This window comes from Bidens hawaiensis, unplaced genomic scaffold (assembly GCF_021521415.1).
Source record: "Bidens hawaiensis isolate Kalapana, Puna unplaced genomic scaffold, B.hawaiensis_p1.1 tig00003378_1, whole genome shotgun sequence".
NCBI classification, from domain to species: domain Eukaryota; kingdom Viridiplantae; phylum Streptophyta; class Magnoliopsida; order Asterales; family Asteraceae; genus Bidens; species Bidens hawaiensis.
The window spans coordinates 1,839,950-1,845,949 of NW_027491188.1; positions in this window are offsets into that span (position 1 = coordinate 1,839,950).

Sequence of the window (6,000 nt, forward strand, 5' to 3'; positions counted from 1 at the left end):
ACTTCAGGATGCTGCCAGTTTCTAGGAAACAGGTTGGTGTCTTGGCAATGCAAGAAGTAGACTACAGTGTCCATTTCAACTGCTGAAGCTGAATACATTGCTGCATCTGCATGCTGTGCACAGGTTTTATGGATACAAAATCAACTGCTGGACTATGGTCTGAATTTCTTATTTACTCATATCTTAATTGATAACACTGCTGCCATGTTCATTGTTAAAAATCCAGTGCAACACTCTAAACTAAGCACATTGAAATAATGCATCACTTTATTAGGGACTGTAGTGAAAAAGGCTTAATAGATATGAAAAGGGTAGATACATCTGATTACTTGGCTGACTTGTTCACCAAACATTTAGATAAGACCAGGTTTCACTTTCTGTTAAAATGCCTAGGTATGTTAAATGCTGATGAAATTTGATTGATGATGTGTGCTTAGGTGAGATGCTTACTGATTATCTTTTGTTACTCACTATGATAGTGATGTGTTGTAAGACACGTATTTTCCGCACCTTTTATCTATGTATTATATTATATTTTATGTGTTTTTACTTCTTTTATATATGTTTTACATAGTTTTGATTATCTTGTAGGCAAAGGGTTCAATGGAAGAAAAACCGAGCTTCTAGAGCAGTTTACGGGTCTTTACGCACACGATTTCAAGAAACAACTCAAGGCCCTGCCCGGTTACACATTGGAAAAGCCCAAGATACATTACATTATAATTTATAAAAGAAAAAAAAAATAAAAAACCCTAGCAGCAAGCTGCCGATCGGGATTTTCAGCCAAGGGAACCAAGAGAAAAAAGATTTTTCGACTTAGGGTTTGAAGGTTTTGTCAGCTAGGGAAGGAAGAAGAAGGCAAGGACAAGTCTCGGGATCATTCACCATCAATTTTACAACCAATGAGCAGCCCGAAATCACTCCATATCCTTCCATCTTTTACATTGTTCATCATATTATTTTACTTGTTCAATTGATTATAGTTTTGCAATTGTGTTAGAAATTGACTTGTTTATGATTGCTATTGATTGTTGGATGATTGTTAAGATGTTTGAGATGAGTTTATTGATGTTTTTTATGAGTATTCATGGCTGGCCAATTATGATTCTCGGCTAAACTTGTTAGTTCTACCTAGGAATGATGATAATTGTTAATGTTTGATGAGCTTGTTGGATTGTTTGATTGATAGACGTATATTGTTATTGTAAAGTTTGATTTAGACATGAAATAGGTTGTGTTTAAGGGCTGGAAATTTTGGTGATTCATTGCATAAACCCCGTGTGTCGGTTGATTAGTTTTGTATTGATTGATCGGTGCATTGTTTGATTCTAGACTTTGTGTTTAGGGTTTGTTTGCGGTAGGTACCACCGTAGGGTTTTGTTGCATGATTATTGGATTAAGTACAGCGCTTTGACACCTTCTTTGAGACCATGAGGTGATAAGAAGTTAGGGTTGTCTCATTGCCTTTGCATGCTAGAATAAGGATTGCGCGAGAGCGAGTTCGTTTCTTGTCAGGTTTAGGTGTTTTGAGCGACTAGTTGATCTATTTTAGTTTAAGTTGAATTGTTCCTCTATCCTTGGTTGTGTAGTATTCATTGCCATTAGGGTCGAGTGTTGGTGAGACCGAGAGGTGATCCATCATTAGAACACGTTAACAATTGTTTCCCGGTTTGGTCGTTTTAGGCGATTTTGAGTAGTTTAGGCTTGTTGAGTGAGACCGAGAGGTGATCCAGTGAGCCCGAGCGATCCTTAGTCGTGTCATCTTTAGGGACCGGTGTCTTGAAGTCATCCAATCCATTAGCTTGTTAGGCCTACAATTTGATTCAGACCTAGGTAGACATTTTTCTCCATCCTAAGTTAACACAGTTAGTTCCTCGTTAAGTTTTCTATTTTTGGTAAGTTTTGTCAGTCAGTTAGGTTAGTTCAGTTAAGTAATTAAAAATCAAAAATCAATTAAATATTATTCTTAGGTAGGTCTTCTAGGGTTAGTGATCTTTAGCGTTCTAACGTGTCCATGTGTTCGATACTCGGACTTCCTAGGTCTATACTACTTGCGATCGGTACACTTGCCGGTTGTGTGTGGTTTTAGGATTTTCGTTTTATATTTAAAGCTTAGTTGTGAGGGTCATTGTTATAGGGTTATCCGACGCACATCAAGTTTTTGGCGCCGTTGCCGGGGACACGGTTTTAGGCGTTTCGAGAACAATCCGAGCTAGGACTTACCTTGTGTGCTACTTGTAATTATATTTTGTTTTGTTTTGCTTATTTGTTAGAATAGTTTAGTTAAATTTATTTCTAATTATAGTTTTATGCGACAGACTCGATCTCAAGGACCACCCGACACGGAAGCATTTCCCGAGCCAGAGAGAGTTTCGTGAGAGACGTCGCGCCGTTTCACCATCTTCCACTTCTTCATCCATTAACTCCGACGATAGGGATAGGGTCATGGGCGACAATCCACCACCGAGAAGGACATTTGCTGACTGGCCCGACCGGCCAATGCTGGCGCGAGATCCAGCATCGCACCACCCACCATTGGAGTTAACGCGAACTGACAGATTCCTTCGAATATTCTGAACACCATTTCTCATTCTGCTCAGTTCCACGGGTTACTTCACGAAAACCCGCATCATCATCTCACTCGCATCGCGCGTATCTGCGACACCTTCCATCTTGCCGGCGTATCCGAAGACTCCGTGAAACTCCGCGTTTTTCCGTTCTCGCTCATCGATAAAGCGAGTCTGTGGCTCGAGTCCCTCCCACAAGGCTCCATAGCTACTTGGGCTGCCATGCAGACCCTATTTCTTGAGAAATACGATCCTCCGGCTAAGGCCGCTCGTTTGCGTAACCAGATACATTCTTTTCAGATCGAGGATACCGAGAGTTTCTACGAGGCATGGTAGCGTTTCAAAAATCTTTTAGCGTTGTGCCCGAATCACGACTTGCAAGATTGGGCGGTTGTCGAGAAGTTTTATAATGGAGTGACGTACATGACGCAGAACATGCTTGACACGGCGGCGGGAGGAAATTTGCTGACGACGAAAGACCCGGATGAGTGCATTGCTTTGTTTAACGGGTTAGCTATGAGTGGATACCAGCGACCACCCGCCAAGGGTGGTAAGACCGTCGACTCCATATCACGCGGCATGCATTCGGTGGACACGACCACCGCACTCACGGCACAGGTAAAGCTTTAGCGCAGATTGTGAAGGACTTGCAGACAAAGAGCAGGTTATGCGAGATATGTAGAGGAGGGAATGATACCTTTCAGTGCCCAGTCAGTTCGCAGGAGGAGGCCGTTGACTTTATAGGAAATAAAAACCGAAATTCAAATTCTTTCAATTCTTATAATTCGGGATGGAGAGGCAACCAGAATTCCAACTGGAGGGGCGGTAATCAGTCCGGTTTTCAGCAGCATCAGAGTTTATTCCAGGATGCCGGTGAGGGAGCGAGCAGTGGGGAGAAGAAGCCCACTTTGGAGGACATGTTGGCGTAGCAGACACAAATGCTTTCACAGCTTATGCCGCGAGAGGATTCCCGACATAAGGAGACCCAGGAGAAGTTTCGGGAGTACGAGCAGTTCATGAGGAATCAAGGAGCGTCGATTCAGAATCTCGAGCGGCAGATGGAAGAGATAGCCAGCCGATTGAACAAGAGGCCGCATGGTACACTACCGAGTAATACCGAGCAGAACCCGAGAGGATTCGTGAAGGCTGTGACGACGAGAAGCAGTGCAGGGGCACGAGATGAGCCCGGGATTCAGCAGAGGTCCAAAGGAGGAGTCGTCGAGGAGCCTACAGTAGTTGTAGAGGAGCAGGTGGGTGAGGAGATTCAGATGGAGTGTCCGCCGGCCCAAGTATATCAGAGGAGCAGCCCAAGGAGTTCAGCACAGGCCGATACACAGCAGTTACCGAGCGAGCTACCGAGAGTCTACAAACCCAGATTGCCATACCCCGGGAGAGTCCGTAGAGATGGAGATGAGGAGCAGAACTCCAAATTCATTGATCTTTTCAAGCAGCTTCACCTCAATATTCCATTCCTTGACGCACTTACCCAGATGCCGAAATATGCGAAGTTCCTTAAGGATATTCTCTCGAATAAGGAGAAGTTAGCTGAGGTAGCTTCCATCCCTTTGAGTGCTAGTTGTTCTGCTATCTTACAGAGGAAGTTACCAGAGAAGATGGCTGATCCAGGGAGCTTCACTATTACCTGCACCTTGAGTGATGATACGGTGGTTCATGCGCTGGCTGATCTTGGTGCCAGTATTAATCTCATGCCATATTCCGTGTATCGCAGACTGGGTTTAGGCGAACCGAGGCCTACCAGGATGAGTATCCAGCTTGCTGATCGTTCTGTGAAATACCCTCGAGGGGTGGTCGAGAACATGCTCATTCGCATTGGTAAGTTCATCTTCCCGGTGGACTTCGTTATTCTTGACATGAATGAGGATGATAATGTTCCATTCATTCTGGGCAGACCTTTTCTGGCCACCGCACATGCATTGATCGACGTTCGCGATGGCAAACTGATCCTTCGAGTCGGGGTTGAGAACGTCACGTTTGACGTTCGACAGTCACCTAACCATCCCAAATCGGCTGATGACTCCCTATACTTTATTGATACGATCATGACTCATGTGGGGGAGTTTTCCAGTGACCTCTGTGGAGGCTCCACCTCAGACACACAGATTTTAGATTGGGAGCTTCCATAGGTTGAGATGGTCGCCTTGACTGAACACCCCCTAATGCTGACATTGAGTCGTCTTCCTTTGATTCTGAGTTATCTACCGGATATCATTGTGTTCATCAGTTGTATGAGTTGGAGGAGTTACGTGACCATACTTACGCGCATTCATATCGTTATAAGCTGCAGGTGAAGGAACTGCAGGATCATAAGTTGAAGGGTATTGAGCAGTTTAAGTGTGGGGATTTGGTCTTATGGTATAATTCCCGGTTGAGGCTATTCCTGGGAAAGTTGAGATCCCGTTGGTCAGATCCGTTTATAATTACTGAGGTTTTCCCGGTTGGCACTGTTGAGATAAAGGATAAAGGCGGGACGTTTATGGTGAACGGTGATAGACTGATGCACTACATTGGTGAGCCGATGACTGATCAGACGGTCGAGGTATTCTACCTTGACTCGTTCTCCGAGACGTAGACGTGTGGATGCATCACTCGGGAGACTGCCCGAGTTGTAGAGTTTGTACTTCTTTTACTTGTGTGTGCTATCTGTTTTATTTGTTTTGTCTATTTCAGGATGTTCCAAGATGAAACCGCTCGTACTCAATCTTCATTCGAGTCAGTCAACTTAAGGGGTGTTCTTCTAAGTGTTAAAAAATAAATAAATAAATAAATAAAAAATTATAAAACCAAAAACACAAAAATATATTTATTTCTTTATGTTTTTGTTTTCCGTATTGTACGCCGCTACATGCGAGCGATTTTAAGTTTTTGCAGGTTATATTATGCGCATGATAGCTATGGTGGCGTTTTGGAACAGGTTCTCCCGAGGTTGCGACCGCGAATGAAATGCTATACGGTCGTTTGGATACTACTCAGCTGTTGAAGATTCTGCACACAAACCAGGGGAGTAACCCGTTCTTTGTTTTTATTCTTGTATATTATCTTTTTATTTTCTGTATTATTTTTATTTTATTTTATTTCTTTTCCTTGTACTCATCGAGGACGATTTCATTCTAAGTGTGGGGATGAGGTTTATTTTACTTAGTTGTAGGAAAATTTTTGAAAAAAAAATTAAATTAAATAATAAAAAAATTTGAAAAAAAATAGTCCCTTGAAATTTGTTTTCTCTACGTTAAACAGGAGATGATATTATTACCGAGTAGTGGTTATTTTATAACTTCTTGGTGTTTTCAAAATATATATATATATATATATATATATATATATATATATATATATATATATAATAAATAAGAACAGTGCCCATTAGACCCGCACGTAATGTATGGTAACCGAACGGTTTAGACTCAGTAATCGA